Below are 22,142 nucleotides of genomic sequence, written 5' to 3'. Positions count from 1 at the left end.
AGAGTTGCCTCAAAGTCTGGTTGGCTACATTTGAAGCCTAATTGATCATTGGCTGATAGTTGCCTCCAATCCTGATTGGTATCACCTAAAGTCAATCTAGATACCATGCTAGGACATTGCTGGAACAGTAAAACTTTCGGTGCCTCTCAGTCTATGTATTAATGAACAATCTCCTTTGATCTCCCAGCCCAAACAGTCCTGACATTAGCATGTTAATGGCCCCCTGATGAATTGATGCCTTAGGGTCTGCCAATACTCTTTGATTCAATTAACACCTGGGGACCTTCTCTGGTTCCCACCAGTGTAACTACATTCCCAACAAGGTGAGCTATGCTCTATCATGATATTAAAAAACATATACCCACTATATATATATATATATATATATATATATATATATATATATACCCACACATAGATACACATATATACATGTAGATACATAACATACACAAAGATACATATATACATATATATACATACATCCCGTGGGGCAAGGCAGTTTAATTGGAGTCCTTGCAATGGTCCGCTTGGATCTCATTAATATAAATATGGAATTCAATATCTCCATCACAGTGGGAACACAAGAAGATCCAGGAGTCGTTCAGATCCGGAGCAGCAGCAGACCAGGTTTATGTCCCCAAGCTGTGGTACTACCAAAAAATGCAATTTCTGGATGACCAGACAGAAGCAAGGCAATCACTTTCGAGCCTTCCCTCCAGCCTTCCCTCCACCCTTCCCTCCAGCCTCCCCTCCACCCTTCCCTCCAGTCTTCCCTCCACCTCCACCCTTCCCTCCACCCCAGCTGAGGAGTCCCAAGAAGGACTGGGCCCTTTCATCCTTGATGAAGTGGATGTGCCCAGCTTCAGCCAGGTATACTTTTTTGGTGAATTTGGGATTGTGTAAATATTAATGATGTAAACCTAAAAATTTTTGAAGTGCTTCACCAAAAATGACTTAATCACAATTATCAATATGTAGACATATCACTAGATAGTAGTGGCCAAAAATATACTTCAAATATTGGTGAGCAGCTAGAATAATGGTGGGGTAAAAAAGATAGCCTTTACTATTGGTTTAAAATTATATTTGCAAGTCATGAGCTGAAAATTGTGTGTGATTGCGTAAGCAAAAATTACAACTAACGGTATGTCCCTTTTTTTGACCCAGGATGAGCTCAGCCAGGAGGAGTCCGTGCCCAGAGGTATAGAGGAGGAGGCCTTGCCCAGTGGGAGAGAGGAGGAGGCCGTGGCTGGGCCCAGTAGAAGCCTCACGGAGTGTCAGGTGCCTCCCCTTCGCATTACCACCAAAAGGCCCAGAAAGATAACCTGAACAGAGGAGGAATCACTAGCCCTCATTCACGAAGCCAGCCAAATCCTCAGCACACCACCCACTGCGGAAGAGGCGTATGGAACCTATATGGCCACCAGATTGCTGGAACTAGAAAAGGGGCAATGCCTCCTCTGTGAAGGTCTGATTTTTCAAGTGTATCAGAAGGGCTTGAGAGGGGAGCTTACTGCAAAAACATATATAGCAGATGAAGCCACTTCTCCTGCTACTCCTCCTCCTGCCCTAAGTACACCACCAGAGGCACAGCCTCCAAGGAAGGCTGCAGCGAAGCGTGGAGGGAAGGCTGCAGGGCAGCGTGCAGGGAAGGCTCCACGGAAGAGTCGAAAGTGATTGGGCACAACTGGAGGAGTGGCTTCATCTAAAAAATTTTTATAATTTAGCACACATTGTAAAATCTATATTGTTGAAATCTGTAAAAAATAAAGATGAATCCAAAAAAAAATTGCTACTTTATAGTTCTGGAGATCTGGCTTTTAAAAAATATCATATTAGTCATGGCATGAGGATAAATCATGAAGAAAGTAGTTTGTGAGAACTCTGTGTGAATATAAGCAGCAAAACAACTTCCTTCTTCTCGCATTATAAAGAAAAAAAGAATGCGCTGTATTAAAAGATCACAGAAGAGGAATGTGCTAGCTTCAATACGAAGGCTAGTTTTACCAGACCGAGCGCTTCCGTCTTGTACTTGCTTCAGAGCATGCGTCAGTTTGAGACCGTCGGACTTGCACACAGACGAACGGTTTGTACGCTAGAAAGCAAAGTCCGTCGGAAAGATTTGAAGCATGTTTCAAATCTAAGTCCGTCAAACTTTTGAGAAAACAAAGTCCGCTGGAGCCCACACACGATCGAACTGTCCAACGAAATCCAGTACGCCGGACCAAGTATGCCGTAAAGTCCGATCGTGTGTACGCAGCACTAGTGTTTGAAAAGGGGCAGGCTGGTGTAGAAGTTGTCAAGAAATATATGATATCCTTTGTTCAGAAGTGGGTATGCCAGGTCCCATAAATCTTTCCAGTTGTGCCCATGTATGCTGGGCACTCAGGGGGCTGGAGCTTGGAATCTCTTAATTCATATATGCGGAACGCATACAGATATCCCGTGGCTCTCTCACAGAGCTTGTAAAATTTTACTCCGTATCTGGCCCTTTTGCTAGGAATATATTGTTTTATTCCTAGCCGGCCTGAAAAGGGTACCAGGGACTCATCGACACATATATTCTGATCGGGGACATAGAGATCTGCAAATTGTTGGGAAAAGAAATTTAACAGAGGGCAAATATTATGTAACTTGTCATAATTTGGATGATTGCAGGGAGGGCACTGGGTACTGTCACTGAAATGAAGAAAGTACATTATCATCTCGTATCGGGACCTGGACATTGCGGCAGAATAAATGGGCGTGTGATGGATGGGGTTGGTGGACCAAAAGTCATGTCCTTTATTTTTTTTTGTAAGCCCCATGTTTATGGTGAGGCCCATAAACAATTTGAACTCCTCCAAATTCAGATCTCTCCACTCAAACGGATGGGCATATGATGATTAGGGGTTGTTGGCAATATACTGCTGGGAATATAAATTTGTCTGGTCCACATTGAATTGCAGCAAAGTGTTGGGCATAAACAGATAAAAAAATCAATCGTTGTGAAATTTTGGGTGTTGGCCTGCACACCTGGCTGTGCTGTGAAAGGGGGAATAATTGGTGATCCCGAGTCGGAAGGCAGCCATGTTGGGTTGGCAAGACCATCTGGCATGTATGTAGAGGCCCTGGCTCTTGGGGGACATGACACTCCAGTAGTTAGGGGATTTGAATGTCCTGTGCTGGTACTCAGCCTGGTCATTTGTTCCTGGGGCCTATCGCCGGCGGCAGCACTGGTACTGGGCATTTGTTCCTGGGGCCTATCGCTGGCGGCAGCGCTGGTACTGGGCCTGGGAATTTGTTCTCGGGGTCTATTGCTGGCAGCAGCGCTGGTACTGGGCCTGAGAATATAATCCTGGTTGCTGGCAGCTGCCTGGTTTCCAGAGTGCTGTGGCCTTTTTGGAGGGACCCATTCTTCCTCCAAATCATTTGCCGATTCACTATTCTCAATCAGTTCAAATGCTGAATTTGATTCAGAATCAGAATTGGAATCTGATGAGAACTCCCCAAAATCTTTTGGACATGACGCTGATAGTTATGTGGCAGGTGGCAGGTGACGGTCACTGTGACACACCGCCACCGAAGGTACAGGGATGCGCGCACACGATTGCACGCATTCCCTGTTTAAATGGGCGGACGTCATATGACACCCATCCAGAACTAGAGCCGCACCATCTGGCCATCATATGACAGCTGGCGGGTGGCAAGCAGTTAAATAAAAATAATAATATAATAAATGAGCATCTTAATGAGACACAATGTACAGGTATAGGGACAATTGTAGACATGCACCCACACTCAATCAGGTTGAACTGGACGGACTGGTGTCTTTATTCAACCTTACTAACCATGTAACAATTGCAGGGTGGCTAATGCGTTTCAAGGGATAACCACATCTCTGCCACATGGGAGACACTGAGCATGCCATACATTGATGCTAGAGGGATACATCTGAAGATGAAAACACCCCAATACCAACAGGTTAGATGTACCACTGAGATTGTCAAATATTAAGTAATTGTAAAGCTTCACTTTGATCTTTTGATTTACTGCTTCCTACATGTATCATGAGGCTACTATGCTATACCCTTATTCAGAAACTGTTACTATGGAAAACGTGGGCCTGAGATACCTGATAGGGGTACACACTTTCCCTTTATTCATAGGGAAGGCGGGGCCTATGTAGATGGGTGCGGCAAGATCTGCCATCATATGGGCGTGTACATAGGTGCATATATGTGTGTATATATAGAGGCAGTTAGAAGAGGCCAGTCATTCATCGCTTTGGCTCTGAAGAAGAGGTTCTCCCTCAAAACGCGTTAGCCACCCTGCAATACCGTCTGGTCCTCCAAACACCTTTGGTTTCAGTTGTAGACCTAACAATTAAAAACATGCCATATCCATATTATCATTACAAATATATGTATTTGTGATGGCAATAGGACACTATCACAATTGTGCATTTATTGTGGATGTCTTTAAAAGTCCCAAAAATTGCAGACTACATAGAAGATTCACATATGACATGTGGATAATGACAATAAAATGAGCCTTGTTATACAAAATATCTAAATAGAATGCTTTTGTACATGACTCCTTTAATAAATTAGATATTTTAAGGGGTCATTTGGGGTGGCAGTCCATTGATAGGTTCAGTAACCAGTCCAAACTGAAAATGATTTCCTAATAGACATGGCATCAGAAAACTGACATCTGATTAGTTATTGTGAATTGCTAAACATTGTTTGTGATCATTGTATTTTACAAAAGTGTATTATGTTTCACAAGCATGGAAATATATATATATATATTGATCACAATATAAAAGAGAATACAGCCATCTTTCCAAATATGATCTCAAACTCTTTATTAAATAAGCTGTAAGACCCAAAGTCAGTGACCCCCTAAAACGAATTCAGATCACAGTGATTAATTTCTGCTTTAAAGAAAACAACCTTATATCTGTCAACAGCACAGCCATAAAAAGCTTAAAGAATTATCATTGTCCTTCACCTGCTCTGTTGTCAGCCACGCGGTGCGCACAACACGCCAGCCGGCATAGCAGGAATGGATTTGGACCCAAAGCTGAATTATGATAGCATCTTTCCATTAAAGGATTTTGAAAACCATAAATAAAGATTAGGTGAGACAAACATATATTTCGCCGTCAAATCCACTGATTACTTTTTTCGTCTGGAGTAATTATATTGTCAGGGGAGCCTGAGGACATTACAAGCCTAAAGACATGCTCTAAGACAAGATAATGATAGCAAAGTGTCCATTTGTTTGTAATTCCCAGGGCTTTCAAATGAGTTTGGGTGCAGCTAAATGTCTCAGACTACAGGAAGATAAAAACTTGGTCAGACTGCAAGGATTGCTAAGATTGTAGCATGGCCTGCTTCTGGAAGACAGAAACTTCCTGCAAAAGGCTAAAACATGGAAAAAGAAACATTCTAGTAAAAACAGATAAAATGATCAAGGGCTATATATATATATATATATATATATATATATATATATTTACAGAGGAGGAACAACTTGATCTTGAGTTTTATAAAAACTTTCTCCTGAAGAAACAGTACAACCTGCACCCACATCTGATACAGGCTAGTATGGTTTCTGCTGGATTGCAGCTCCTACGTATTTCCGAATGTAGAGCTACTTTCTAAAAGGAATACACATTAAGATAAATTCCAGGCATGGTATATTTTTACACAGTTTTTTTGATCCAGCTTGAATTAATGCATACCTCCCAAGTTTCTGAAATGGGAATAAGGGACACCTATTAGTGAAAGTATGTAGGTATAGGAAACACCCCATGCCAAGGCCCCTTTAAAGGAAAATAATAAAAAAAAAATATTGGTTAAACCTACAAGTGCTTTTTTACCAATACTATTCCTTTATACCGCCTTTTGGAATTTACAAATGCAGCAATGTAGAATTTGGATGAAAGGTTTAGCACTGCAAATCACTTTTTGATAGATAAGTCTTTTTTTTATACAACTATATATAGATCAGACCAAAATGAGGGACACATGAGGAGGAAAGAGGGACAGAGGGACTTTGTTCTGAATGAGGGACAGTCCCTCGAAATCAGGAACAGTTGGGAGCTATGTCAATGTAAATATGTACAGTATATGATATATTGGCCGATTTCACTGCAAGCTGGAAACCTTAAACTGTCGTTAAGCCCACATCATTAAAAACTATAAATAAATGCTATATTACATGCTGTTCATACTCATTCATTTTCTGTATTCTGCAAAAAAACTGGCTGATCCTGCTGTTTACTATCTCCCCCTTCTGTCCATGTCCCCACTGCAGTTGGGGATTTTGCAGAGCAGTGTTGGCAGCTAGTGTTAAGTGTGTTTCTATACTGAGCATTTCCTCCCTAGCACATCTGAGCAGCCCATGTGACTATAGAGCCACACATGTGAGCTTATACATGGTAGTAAATGACAGCCTCCCTCCCTCCTCTTCAATGGCCAATAACCAGCTGAAAACAATGGTGGTGGGATATTACATCTTGATTGATGGAGGCTTCACCTCCCTCTTGTTCCAAAACACAGGCTGGAAGGGAGTGACACAGCCTGTGACTGGCAGAAATCTGCCCATATCAAAATACCTCCAAAAAATAATATAGATTTGATTTCAAATACATATTTGTATGAACCTTTAAAGAGATTGATATTAATTTTTACTCTGTATTCCAAAAGCTGTCTTTTTAACTTTTAAAATGTGACCAGTGGCAGAGAACAAGAAGCTCCTCCTGCCACTGTTTCCCTGCAGACAGGCTGGGAAAGAGCTTGGTCCTATGACAGATATCTATCGATTAGGAAAAAAGGTGTTTTTTTTTAATTAAAATAATTACAGTGCCATCATCCACATACCAAAATAGAAGGGGCAATGCACATAAACAGTGTGTCTTTAGTAGCACTTTAACTCTAATGCTACACAATGCTTTGCATTGTCTGAATATATGCAGAGAGTTCTCCGATTAGAGAAATGGGACAAACAAGAGCTGATGAGGTGTGATGTGTCCAGTGGCTGATAGAGATGGTTGAGATGCAGGATCTTGCATTCTATTACTAGTTTATAACCCACTGATAATGGGGTACTTTGACGCAGTAATTGGGCTTAGCACTATATGACCATATAGTGTGACCAAATCCCCATATTTTTTTAATATGTTCAGGTGTTTTTAAATAGCCTTGCAGGATTTAAATGTTATTTTTTTTATGCGTGCACTGTAATCTATTTTGGACTGTTTGTTGGTCTTATAGCAGCACCATCTTGAATGTAAATGTATTTTTAGGGTGTTCCCCCAAGTATGATTTTATATGTATATTGTATGGACTCTGACCAGGTTCCTTGGGCCAGAGAACCCCATCCCCCCTTCATTACCTCTTATTAGTGTCCACCAGTTCATAGGAGGAGTCCCTTCAGTTTTCCCATAAAGAGGAATTTGTCTCCCATGGTTGAGACTCAGGATCATTCATTCTATTACTAGTGTAGGACCCACTGATAATGGGTTACTTTGATGCAGTAATTGGGCTTAGCACTATATGACCATATAGTGGGCCCAAATCCCCATATTTTTTGAATATGTTCGGGTGTTTTTTAAATAGCCTTGCAGGATTGAAATGTCATTTTTGTATGTGTGCGCTGTAATCTATTTTGTACTGGTAAAGAGCTGGGTCATATGACAACCATATATCGATTAGGAAAAAAGGCACTTTGATGTTTTTTTTTTAATTAACTAGTTGCTACCCGCCCGCCGTCAAATGATGACGGCGTCCCAGTACGCCCGCTCTCGTGCACCCGAGGGGTGCGCAGCGCGGTGTCGCTAGGACACGGCACACCCCTGATCTCTGTAAAGAGCTGTGTCCGCGGCTCTTTAACCATGTGATCAGCCGGTCACATGTAAACACGGAGATGCCAGTAATCAGCGCTCCTCACCTCACACTGACAGTGTGTGGCGAGGAGAGCCAATCAGTGGCATCTCCACGCTGGGGGACATCTACACATATAATCAGGGCACTGATCATCCGTGCTCTGATTACAATATAGTGCCAACAGTGTCACCAATCAGTGCCCACCATTGGCCACCAGTGGCAGCAATCAGTGCCCACAAGTGCCACCAAGCAGTGCCCATTAGTAATGCCAGTCTGTGCTGGCTATCAGTGCTGCCCATCAATGCCCATCAGTGTCGCCCATCAGTGCCACCCATCAATGCCCATCAGTGCCCATCAGTACCGCCTATCTGTGCCGCCTATCTTTGCCTACCTATTAGTGCCCATCTGTGTCACCTAACAGTGCCCATCAGTGCCGCCTATCAGTGCCAACTATTAGTGCCCATAAGTGCGGCATATTAGTGCCTCCTCATCAGTGCCACCTAATCAGTGGCCATAAGTGCCACCTCATCAGTGCCCATAAGTGCCATCTCATCAATGCCCACAGTTCAGCCTATCAGTGCCCATCAGTGCCGCCTCATCAACGCACATCAGTGAAGGAGAAAAATTACTTACGTTACAAACTTTACTGACAGAAACTAAGTAAAAAAAAATATTTTTTTTTTTTTTTTAGTAAAAAATAAAAAACTCAGCAGTGATTAAATACTACCAAAAGAAAGCTCTATTTGTGTGAAGAAAATGATAAAAAATGTGTTTGGGTACAGTGTAGCATGACCGCGCAATTGTCATTCAAAGTGCGACAGCGCTGAAAGCTAAAAAATGGCTTGGGCAGGAAGGGGGTGTAAGTACCAGGTAGGCAAGTGGTTAAAATAATTACAGTGGGTGTGGTTTACATGAAATAGTGGGCATAGCTTAATTGGGCATGGCTCTAAGGGGGTGCGGTCAGAGTCTGAGATGAATGAGGGATGAAGAGGGAAAGGGGGATAGGGAAGGAGAGGGAGAGGGAAGGAGGGACAGCAGCCCCAGATCCTACACCACAATAGAAATATGTGTATTCCAGAGTTTAACAATCAGATAAAGATACTCCAAACACCTGGTGTTAGCGCTTCAATCATCCCGAGACCATGGTTGTTATGGTGTCAGGGTAATTGAAGCGCATTATTTCTATTATTATATTGTAATATAAAATGAAATCATTCAACTCACAATAATGCAGAATCACTGGGACATCTGAGCGTGTCACCTGCCACCAGCAGAGTCCGTCCTTGCATCAGGTGCCCCCAGCAGAGTCCGTCCTTGCGTCAGGTGCCCCCAGCAGAGTCCGTCCTTGCGTCAGGTGCCCCAAGCAGAGTCCGTTCTTGCATCAGGTGCCCCCAGCAGAGTCCGTCCTTGCTTCAGGTGCCCCCAGCAGAGTCCCTCCTTGCATTAGGTGCCCCTAGCAGAGTCCCTCCTTACATCAGTTGCCCCCAGCAGAGTCAGTCCTTGCATCAGTGTCCCAGGCAGAGCCATGGTTCCCCCCATGTACATAGTTACCCCCCTCCCCCTGTACATAGTTACCCCTCTCCCCTAGTTACCCCCTGTACATAGTTACCCCCCTGTACATAGTTACCCCCTGTACATGGTAACCCCCCTGTACATAGCTATCCCCCCCTGTACATAGTTACCCTCCCTGTACATAGTAACACCCCCTGTATATAGCTACTATCCTCCCCCCTGTACATTACAGTTACATCGCTGCTGGCCTGGGCTTTACACTGAGAGGGACAAGAGCAGAGCAAACTCCATGCAGCTAACCCCAGCTTCAGCATTGTGAAGATAGAAGCCGATTCATTGGCTGCACGGATTGAGCCCCCTCCCCTCTCCACTGAACACAAGGGGAACGATGTAGCGGCGGCGCTGGCGGCCATTTTGTTGGAGCCAGCTGCTGCAGAGCCAAACATTCCTGATTTCCCTGGGCAAAATCACGAATCGGGATGGCCTGCAATTGGGACGAGGGTCCCAAAATCGGGATTGTCTCGGGAAAATCAGGACTGTTGGCAACTATGCTTTCTTACTGGGGGCTGACTTTCTCTGACTTCTCGGTTAAGCCTTATCAACTGCCAATCCACTGTCCAATCAAGCAGATCCATTTGCCAGTAAGGACACTGTCATTGTATAGCAGACTGGCAAGGCTTAGCTATGAAATTAAGGAAAGTCGGACCCCCAATAATAAAGTCTAACTAACAAAGAAAAGGACACAGAAGAGGAGGCATCTGTAGTGTTCACATGTTGACAGGACTTTTTTAAAAGTCTGTAAACACGTACTCACCATTTATTCACACCTTGTTCACCATTAATTGTTTGATGATTTTTTAATTGTGTCTACTGATGCAGTTTCCAAAGTTTATAACTAGTTTTGAAAAAATGACATTGAATTCAGGTGAATCAAATGTGATGGAATGCACCTACTGTCCCTCATCAATCACTATATTTAAAGAACTCTCAGTCATAGGCTTCTATGAACGTGGTCTAGCATTAAAGAGTTGTGCGCAATCTTCCATGCAACATTACATCCTTGCATGGGAGATCATGCACAGCTCTGTTATTGACAGGACTTTTTAAAAAGTCTATAAACATATACTCACCATTTATTCACACCTTGTTCACCATTGATTGTTTGATGATTTTTTTATTGTGTTTGCTGGTACAGTTTCCAAAGTTTATAACTAGTTTTGAAAAAATGACAGTGAATTCAGGTGAATCAAATGTGATGGAATGCACCCACTGTCCCTCATCAATCACTATATTTAAAGAACTCTCAGTCATAGGCTTCTATGAACGTGGTTTATCATTAAATTGCTGTGCGCAATCTTCCATGCAACGTTACATCCTTGCATGGGAGATCATGCACAGCTCTGTTATTGTGGCCACATCCCTTCTTACACAGCACACAGATCAAAGGCAAAGGATGGGGGGGGGTGAGTGACCCCATATAGGGGTTTGGTGTCGCTGGAAACAGACAGCAGCTTCAAAGGCTGTTGCCTGATATAACAGAACAGAAACACAGGTGGCATTTAAACTTGCAGAGATGCATGGAAAGGTACTAGAATTTATTTGCTGTTTCTAACTGATTAACATGCACAGGGTAATAGCCCTGCTGGGGTTCTCACATGTAATCAGAGTCAGGCCCATTGACAGGTGTGAATGTAGCCTTAAGCAGGACATACATGATTTTTTCTTTCGTTTAACCTGAGGGTTCCCCTATCCACATATTCGAGGTGGATGGTGGAATACCCCCACAGAGCTTTTGTGTTCTGATGGTGAGGAGGCTTCCTTGCCATCAGAATAAACTCATCAGCACAGCTGGCAACACTGGTTGAGCAAAAGTCAAATTAGAGATCAACTTCTGTGCAACCAGCCTGCCCATACATGGATAGTAATTCTGCCAGTTCAGCAGGTATTTCGATCCATCTATGGCTGGCTTTAGATTCCCTAAAATGAACCATTGGAGGGTCCACTGAAGCAATTTATTCAATTAATTTCACTTGGACAGACCCTCAAACAGTATTTCTAGTTTCTAGACCTAAAGCAGGTTCTATAATCAGCTTCAAATGTACATGACCATCTTGAAGAAAATAATCTAAATTAGCCCTATAATGACATAAGAAAAGGGTCTAGTTGCAGCATGGACCAACCACAGAGGTAAGTGCTGGATACAAAAGATTTCTAAAAAGATTTGCATTCAGAATTTTTGCTTGACATTTGTAATCCTGCCATTGTCTATTGATACAACTGTTGGCTTTCAGGTTTGACAACAGGTATTACGCAGGCCATATATTGTTATGTAATTTTTCTTTCCTTCGGCCATGGGTTGAAGGAAAAAAAAAATGCTTGATTCCCCCATCAACACTGACTATGTTGATGGGAGAATCCCTCCCATAGCATTATTCTGCTCTGTTGGTGGGCAGCTTGATCATTGCTTTCAGCTATAGCTGTTGACTGTGATCGGGTGAAAAAAACCCAACAAGCTGGTTGTACTGAAGTCAATCAACGAGTCAACTTCAGTACAACCAGCCCATAGACTGATTCAAATTAGGCTGGTTCCTGCTGAACCGGCTGAATTTCAATCTGTCTATGGCCAACTTTACACTAGCTATTTTCTAAGTAGATTTTAAACTTTGAATTCTACAATTCAAACCAAAAAAAGCTATATTCAGACATAAGCTAGATGTTGCGTGTTGTGCATTAAAGACTGAATGGTTGGCGTTAATGCTTGGCTTCTTCATTTGATTACAGGGTTTTACCCTGACATTTCAGTCAAGCAATACTTTATAATTTTTGCAAAAAATGCATTAACAATTCTAGAATATACAGAAATAGCCTTACTGATTGTTTTCTTCATTGATTTTACACTATCTACAGTGTCTTTCAAATTAATTTGTCGAGAGGGATTTGGGGTGTTGATGTATGATCTTTGTGCATTTTAAATAGTTTTCCACAATCAATACTGCTGTACAAATCTTTAAAAAGGATTCGTGTAGATAATGTTTCTGTAGATAATGAAGAACAAATAAGGGTCCATTTTCAAGAAAGCTTTATGTAATTTTAAGAGCTAAGTCTTGAGCACAGATGTATACATCACCTCAATCACATCAATATTCACATACTAGTCCCTTGTAAAAGGTACACCACAAGGGTCTGAAATATTCAGGATTAGTCTGGATTTTCTAGTTGGTAACTATGCTTATAAAATAACATATTTGCTTGCAATATAGATAGTGTGAAGAATACATTGGTTTCTAGTATTACATACTGTATGTCACACTTACCTATACTCTATAAGGCCAAACATTGGTGGGTACCTGACCATCATACATAACTTATATGGGAAAAAATATGTGGATAGCTGTTACCTGATATCAAATTTTGTTTTTGTTTTTTTTTTTAGTGACCATACTGTTAATGCTATAGCAAACACATACAATACAAATAATTTTATGCTTCCAGCATTGTGACAACAGTTTGGGGAAGGTCCTATTATGATCCAATGTTACTGCTCCCCATGCATAAAGCAAGGTCCATGAAGCCACTGGTTTAACCCCCCTGGCGGTATTCCCAAGTGTGGTTCGGGGTGAGATTTCAGTACCATTAGTGGTAACCCTGAGCCATCACTGGGATCGCATCGCTGGACCCTGTAAGAAGTTACTTACCTTGTCCCTGGGATCCCACGATGTACTCTCGTTCCCTGCGAGCGTCGCAACGCAGGGGGGTGGAACCGGTGGCAAATTCAAATAGTATAAAGCACAAACACACTGCTACATTGTAATCCTATTACTAAATAAAATAAAATTGACCTTAGTTTGCCCCCCAGTGCTTTATCCAGTGCCCTTTCCTGCAGTTTTGTACCTTACTTTACTGTATTCTGTCTGGAAACTGCAGAGCGACCATGGCATCAAAAAAGCGCTTCTCTACCTCAAAAGCAGCATATGACCTGCTGGAAAACAGCGACAGTGATACAGAATCACTTGCAGAATTGAGTGATAGCGATTCGCAGGCTGAGGGGCAATCCAGGAGAGAAGTATCGTGGTAGGAACAGTCCAGGTCACAACAGGAAATCAGGTATGTTTAAACAGTAAGCAGGAACCAACAGGAGCTGACGAAAAACCAGCAACCTGTGACGCTGGAGCCATTTTAAATAGCCCCGCCAGAGCGTCACAATGGGCGTGCGCGGGTTACCGCGCGCACACGCGTGCGCCGTTCCATCGGACCGCTCGTGAGTGCAAATCCACCGTGCAGGCGCACAGGACCATGGCGGATGCGGCTGGAAAAGACCCTTCTCTGACAGTGCCCCCCCGACGGGCGGACTCCCAGACTGGGCATCAATTCCGGATGTTCCCGATGAAAAGCATGAATTAAACGTGGGGCATGGAGATTCCTAGTGGGCTCCCAGGAATTGTCCTCGGGAGGGTATCCCTTCCACTGAATTAGATATTGGAGCTCTCTGCCCCTCTTCCTGCAACTCAAAATAGACTCCATTCTTAAATTTGTTTTCCCCATCCACTTCAACTGGCAGAGGAGGAGGTTCCTTTCTCCCAGGGAAAGGACTGGCCACCACAGGTTTTAGCAGGGATGTATGGAAAACTGGGTGTATCCTGTAGGAGGTTGGTAATGCCAGCTCAAATGCCACAGGGTTGATCTTCCTCTTAATTTTAAAAGGCCCAATGAACTTTGGCACAAGTTTACATGAGGCCAGAGGTAATCTAAGATTTGCGGTTGACAACCAAACTTCCTCTCCCACTTTGAAGATTGGATTCTCCTTCCTTCCTCGGTCATACTGTCTCTTATAACTGTCCTGAGCTTTCTGCAAGGTGTCCTGAATTCTTTGAAAGTTAGATTGGATAGAGTCTATCCACTCTTGTACGGCAGGAACAGACATTTCAGGGATGATGTTAGGGAGGAAGGGAGGATGGAACCCAAAGTTTGTCCAGAAGGGTGTTTGATTAGTTGCGGAGTGAACAGAGTTGTTGTAGGCAAACTCAGCATATGGTAAGAGAGTCGCCCAATCATCCTGAGAACCAGAATAGAAACATCGGAGGTACTGCTCCAAAGTTTGATTCGTCCTCTCCGTCTGGCCATTGCTCTGGGGATGGTATGCAGAGGAGAGGCACATCTTTTTTTCCAAAGTCTTGCAGAGCTCCTTCCAAAATTTGGAGGTAAATTGGACACCTCTATCCGAGATGATGCTCTTGGGCACAGCACACCATGAAGTCTAATTATTTCCTTGAGGAAGGTATTAGCCGTATCAGAAGCAGAGGGGTGCCCACCATGGGCAGGAAATGTGCCATCTTGGAGAGGCGGTCAACAATGACCAGGATGGTGGTAAACCCCGCCGAAGCAGGTAGGTCCACAATAAAGTCCATTGACACTTCCGCCCATGGCCGTTCCGGAATGGGCAAGGGTTTGAGTAGGCCCCAGGATTTGATGTTTAAACCCTTATTGCGTTGGCAAAGTAAACAAGAAGAGACTTAGTCCTTACAAATCCCGTCTCCACCCTGGCCATCAGAAAGAACGGGAGATCAGCTCAGCAGTTTTTCTTGTTCCGAAGTGGCCCGCGAGTTTGTGATCATGGAAGGTTTTGAGAGCCAGAGACCTTACATTCCGTGGAACGAAAATTTTCTCTCGGGTCCAGAGCAGCTCATCATGTTTTTTTAAAGCATGTATTTCCGTACCGGAATAGTGACTAGACGAGGATTTGATGGATGTTATTAGATCAGATTGGGTGACTCCAAGGAAGTTTTGCAGAGAGAGGATAGTACTAGGTTCAGTGGTTTGGGGGGTTACAGAGAACCTTAGAGAGAGCGCATCTGCCTTTCCGTTCTTATAGCCCGGTCTGTAGGATATATGATAGGGCCGGATCAGGATGCCGTAAGATTGGTGCGGAAATGAACAAGGTCTTAAGCTTGGTAAAAGCTTCCTGTGTTTGCTGTGACCATTGGAAATGGTTGTGTTGACGTGTGAGCTGGGTGATAGGTGCCAGAATGGATGAAAAGCCAACAATAAATCTTCTATAAAAGTTAGCAAACCCGATGAATCATTGTACCCCTTTTTTTGTCTGACGGGGCTGGCCATTCTTGGATTGCCTTGACCTTTTGTGGGTCCATTGCGACCCCATTGGTAGAGATGATGAATCCCAGAAACTGCACAACAGTCTTTTCAAACTTGCATTTCTCAGCTTTGAGGTATAATTTTTGATTCCTGAGTATGGTGAGGACCTTTTTAACATGGACTTGGTGAAGCTCAATGGTAGTAGAGAAAATGAGAATATCGTCCAGGTAGACGACTAGGAAGTCGTCAAGGTATTCTCGAAAGATATCATTGACCAGATGTTGGAAAGTGGCCGGGGTGTTGCATAGCTCAAAAGGCATCACCAGGTACTCGTAGTGCCCAAACCTGGACCTGAAGGCAGTCTTCCACTCATCCCCGGCCTGAATCCTGATGAGATTGTAAGCACCCCGAAGATCCAGTTTAGAGAAGATCTGGGCCGACCGGAATCATTGGAACAGCTCGGGAATGAGTGCTAGTGGATATCGGTTCTTTACCGTTATGTTTTTTAATTGCCTGTAATCCACACACAGCCTTAAGGACCCATCTTTTTTCTCTACAAAAAAGATACCAGCCGGCTGGTGAAGAGGAAGGACGGATGAAGCCCTTTTCTAAATTTTCATCAATGTAATCTTTTAGAGCTTTCAACTCAGTTTCCGACAGCGGGAAGATGCGGCCAAACGAGACTTCCGAGCCAGGGATGAGGTCAATAGGGCAATCGTAAGGCCGGCGAGGTGTCAAGTAATCCGCCTTTTGTTTATCAAACACATCCCAGAATCCAAGATATTCTGGAACGTGCGAGTACTAGAAGCCGGGGTGAAGCAGTGCTGGGAGCAGTATTGAGAGGAAAAGAACACTTCCTTAGTTTTCCAGTTGATTTGAGGTTCATGTGCCTGGAGCCAGGGCAGGCCTAGGATTATAGGGAAGATAGGTGAGTGGATGAGGTCAAAACGCAGGAACTCTTGATGGCCTGAGTCGGTGGAAGTAAGGATGGGTTTGGTTTCCCGGGTGATGGGTCCAGAACGGGGGAGAGACCCATCAGCCAAATGTACCTGGAGACTTTGAGCTTTAGCCTGAAGAGGAATATGTAGATTTCGGGCCAGTGAGATGTCTAGGAAGCAGCTACAAGCTCCGGAATCAATTATAGCTGGCAGGCGGGTTTCCTTTTCCGGTAGCTGTAGAGAGATAAGGAGAGAAACATAAGTCTTGAGTATACCAATGGTTTGGTAATTCACAGCATTTTGCAGGTAAGACTTACTAGGCCTCACTTGGCAGCTGCAGAGGAAATGACCAGAGCCTCCATAGTACAGGCACAGATTGGATTGGCATCTACATTGCCTCTCTTTGGGAGTCAGAGGAGCACGGACCAGTTCCAGTTGAATGGGCTTGGCTTCAGGAGCCGAGGTGGTGGCAGCAGCTGGAGACAGAGAATGGATAGACATTGGCCTGGGGGGTGTCCAACCAGGTCGCGGCCCCTGAAAACGTTCCGAGCACCGCTCACGTAGGCGCCTATCCAACTTGGTGGCTGACTGGAATAATTCCTCTAGAGAGGCTGGAGTTTCTATCCTGGCCAATTCGTCCTTAAGGACCTCAGACAGACCTTGACGGTATTGGTACTTCAAGGCAGGCTCATTCCCGTCAGTGTCGGCTGCCCACTTGCGGAATTCCACTGTGTAATCTTCTATTGGCCTTCTCCCTTGAGACAGACTATGCAGGATTGCTTCAGCTGTAGCTGTGTGCTGCGGATCATCATAGAGTTGTGCCATGCTCTCAAAGAAGGTATCAATAGAATTCAAAATGGGGCTCCTCTGTTCCATCAGATTGTGAGCCCAAGCTTGTGGCTCCTCAGCTAGAAGGGAGATGACAAACCCCACTTTTACTGCATCAGAAGAAATAGTCCTGGGCTGGAGGGCCAAGTAGAGAGAGCAGGCATTCTTAAAGGCCCTGTATTTTTTACAATCTCCTGAGAAGTGCTCAGGTGTAGGGACCCTGGGCTCAGGGAGCGCCATAACTACAGTTGAGCTTGCAGTGGACCGAGAGACGGGGGCCCCACTAGTAGGTGCGGGAGCTGCGGCTGCAGGTAAAGGTGGATCGGATAGTTGCTGAAGGCGGCTATCAATTTGGGTATAGCCTTCTTGTAGTTTTTGGACTGCATCGGTGAGAGCTGAGACCTGCTGGCATATCATCTCTAGAGGGGAACGTGCTCTGTCAGCCTCTGACATCTGGCTGATTTGTACTGTCAGGAGAGTACTTACCGATGCCGAGAGCAGTCTGCCCTTGCAACTACGTGCACCCCGTCCCCTGGAGATGATACAGGGAATGGGTGGCACTAAAGAGCACGGGCCACTAGCAGGTATAGGGTTCCTGGAGGAAGACTGCAGAGCTGGATCTGGGGGTGCAGGAGTCTTGGAACTGGCAGAGGACCCGATGCTGGGTGGAGTAAGCAAATCTGTAAACAAGCAGAGGGTCAAACACTGGTGACAGGCAAGGCAAGTCCATTTAAGCAGGCTGAGGGTCAAACACTGGTGGCAGGCAAGGCAAAGTCCGTTAAACAGGCTGAGGGTCAAACACTGGTGGCAGGCAAGGCAAAGTCCATTAAACAGGCCGAGGGTCAAACACTGGTGGCAGGCTAGGCAAAGTCCGTTAAACAGGGGCAATCCAGGAGAGAAGTAGCGTGGTAGGAACAGTCCGGGTCACAACAGGAAATCAGGTATGTTTAAAGAGGAAGCAGGAACCAACAGGACCTGACGACAAACCAGCAACCCGCCTGGGCGCTGAAGCCGTTTTAAATAGCCCCACCAGAGCATCACAACAGCCGTGCACGGGTTACCGTGCACACACGTGTGCTATCACGCACACACTTGCGCCGCTTCATCGGACCACGCATGCGCATGCGCCGGAGTGCAAATCTACCACGCAGGCGCACAGGACCATGGTGGATGCGGCTTGGAAAAGACCCTTCTCTGACAGGTACTGAGCAAGCAGCGCCCCCAAGATTCCCATTTACTGGAGCACCTAGTATCAAAGTGGATGTTGAAGATGACAACCCATTGGCATACCTCCAACTCTTTTTGACCGATGAGGTTATAGAAAAAATTGTTATGGAGACAAATCGGTACCAGGAGCAACAAGCTGCTACACATCAGAGGTTTGCAAGGAGCAGAAAGTGGGAACGAGTAACCAAAGAGGTCATCTGGAAATTTCTGGGCCTCATAATTCTTCAGGGAGTGGTGGAGAAACCCCTGCAGAAGTGGTATCGGACAACCAACAAATTACTAGCCACTCCTTTTTTTGGCACGGTCATGTCAGAGTACAAATTTTCTCTTTCAAAATAATGAAGAATTTTAAGAGACTTCTCATCCAGCACCAAAACTGAAAAAGATTTGGGAGGTATATCAAATTATTCAGAAAAATTTCCAGCAGACCTATGTAAGAGATAGAGACATCAGTATCGATGAAAGTCTAATGGCCTACAAAGGAAGACTCAGCTGGATACAGTATATCGGGTCTAAGAGAGCACGATTTGGCATAAAATCATTCATGCTCTGTGAATCCAGCACTGGTTACATATGGAATTCGGTCCCTTACTGCTTCAGTTCTTACTTTGATTAAGCCATTGCTGAATCAGGGCTACTGTGTAAAAACAGATAATTTTTACACTTCTCCAGAACTCTATGAGTTCATTCTACAGCACAAGACGGATGCATATGTGACTGTTAGAGCTAACCGGCGTGACATGCCACCAACCTTTGGCAATAAAAAGCTCGGGGGGCGTGGCCTAACTCCGGACCAAGATGGATGCTTAGACCGGGCTCTCCAGCACACAGGAGCAGCTAAAATAAGCATCTGGATCCCACAGCGCATACCTAACCATGGTGAAGGGTGACCGGAGCTCCTCATCTACCCGGGAACCGAAGGACGCAAACCAGCAACAGGTTAGCAGCATCCCAGCGATGTTCCGAACGGCGCAGGGTGAAGGCCTCAAAGCCGCGGCCTCGCCTAAACATCCCGTCCCGCTCGGCGGCTCCAGCCCTGCCGCGGACGGCGCGATCGGCCCCTACAACCCTGAAACACAACCGGGTCCCCCAGCACAACATCAGCCTCAAGCCCTATGCCTAGCAGACTTGCAAGCAGTGGCCCTGGACATAAAAGCAACCCTAGCAGCAGCAGTCACAGACCTAAAGACTGAAATACAGACTGTAGCAGCAAGGATGGGTTCAGTAGAGCAGGCCACAGCACGCCATGCAGAAGCTATCAAGCAAGTACAGAAAAATTCAGACATGCATCTCTCTCATATCATTGAGATTCACCGTCACCTGGAAGACCTCGATAACAGGGGGAGAAGACATAACATTAGAATAAGAGGAGTCCCAGAATTAGCAGATCAAAACCCAATAGAACAGACTGCTGCAGCAATCTTTAATGATCTACTAGACAGACCCCCTGACTCTCCCATTGATTTTGAAAGAGCTCACAGAGCCCTCAGACCGAGAGGAAGAGACACTGATCCTCCAAGAGATATTATTTGCTGCTTGGTAAACTTCCCTCTGAAAGAAGCTATTCTAAAAAAAGCAAGGGAAAAAAACAGAGTCCTATCCAATGGAAATGAAATCAAGCTATTCCAAGACCTGTCAAATATTACACTACAGCAACGCAGAGCCTTGCGTCCAATTCTTGATCAATTACGTACCAGAGGAATACCGTATAGATGGAAATTTCCATTCTGTCTATCAGCATCATGGAGAGGACACACAGCACTACTGCGCACACCCGACGATCTTCAATCCTTCTGTGACACATTAAATATCCCTTCAATCGAAGTCCCAGAATGGTACAATTCATTCATGATAAACGACTCCTGGATTGAAGTAACCAACAACTATACTCCCAGAGCCCAAAGGAACCGAGATCGCCGTCGCAGATCGCCATCAGATCAACATAACAGAAGAAGACTAAACCAAGGAAGCCCTGGAATCTCACCACCCAGACGCAGGGACCGCATGGATCATCAGGATCATATGGACACCTGAACTTTATCTGTCTATAGCCGTGATGTCTATTATCCTCTGCCCAAATAGGCATCTTCAACTAAGCTATAATAATATGGGGATACAACCCCCAGAGGAAACAGAAACAAGAAGATTAACAGACTTCTATCCAAACACAGAGAACCAAGTTTTCAGTTAAAAGAGAAAAAGGAAAAAAAAAAAAAAAGAGAAAAGAAAAAAAAGGTTGACTGTTAACTTTTATTTATCCCCAGTTTTTTCTTTTTTCTCCTACCCATTTACATTTATGATACATACCTAAGTCAAGGCAAGTATACCATCCTCTAAAAATACTCGAAAATGTAAAACTACTTTGGAAAAAAAACATTATTTTGATGGTATGTTCAATAGGATATGAGCTATGGAAAATGATAGTAAATATTGTAATTTATGCTACCACTCTGATACTCGGGTAATCTGAGATGAAGAGAAAATATATAAATAAATGAATAAATAAATAAAAAAAAAAAAAAAAAAAAAAAAAAAAAAATATTAATAATAAAAAATAAAAAAAAAAAAGAATTAATAGACAAAAATAATAAAAAATATAAATAAAAATAAAACAAATAAAAAATAAATACTCATAAACTTGGTTACCCAGTATCAGACATGTTAGATACTCCAAAATTGCAATGTCTACATACACTGATCAACCCAGATAATAAACGAAATTCTAAATGAACATAATTAAAGTTTGATTTGAAATATCCTCTATTATAAAAAGAAGAGGAGAGTTATTAGTAGCTTGCGACTTATATTCACAGATCCAAGCTAAAGTTACATCTAGTTTGTTCAAACACAGCTTACGTTAATATTACTTCATTCTGTTGTTCGATTAAATCTAGTGCAGAGGAAACGTATCACGGTGGATTATATTAAAGGCCTTCAAAAATCCAAGGTCCATGTTATTTAATTCTAAGGCACTCAACCACTGCCCCAATGAACACATAAGGGAAGGTGCTATATAACCCACTGATAACACCCTCAATCAAGTAGAGATATCAAACATAATAAAACAACAAGCATCTCATTAAGCCACCGTGGTGCCTTTCATTTGTATCTAATGAAAATAGAAATAAAAAAAAAAAAAAAAAAAAAAAAAAAAGTTACAGGTATTAGACACACTCAATAGAAGATTTAACAGTTGCTTAATTCAGTATGGTATAATTTCTTGATAACCTATGACCTCTATCTAACCCCCCTTTTTTCTCCTTAACTTTCTCTTTGTTTTATTTGTACATCTCATTTCCCATTCATAGATTATGCACTGTTCTTCTTGAATTTACAATATGTTATTGAATACAAGGGCTCCCTCTAGCGGCCAAAAGGCATAATTGTAACAGCTGATCTCAACAATTTCTGACCTGAAGAACTCTACTCATAATATGGCATAGGTTTATGTGTTACCCCATAAACACACAAAAGTTCAACACACCCTAGCCCACAAAGTATATTAAACCTTAATTATCGTAATATAGGTATATTTTATGAAATGCAATAAAATATAGCAGATCCCCGAATTATTAAAACATTATATTATGCTAGCTGCTCCGAAGTGCTTGAAAACAGTAACAAGTAAGAAAGGATTGTTTTATCTTATACTGCATATTAAAAAGAA

The sequence above is a fragment of the Aquarana catesbeiana genome, linkage group LG03, assembly GCF_042186555.1.
Source record: "Aquarana catesbeiana isolate 2022-GZ linkage group LG03, ASM4218655v1, whole genome shotgun sequence".
Lineage (NCBI taxonomy): Eukaryota > Metazoa > Chordata > Amphibia > Anura > Ranidae > Aquarana > Aquarana catesbeiana.
This window is presented reverse-complemented; position numbering follows the sequence as displayed.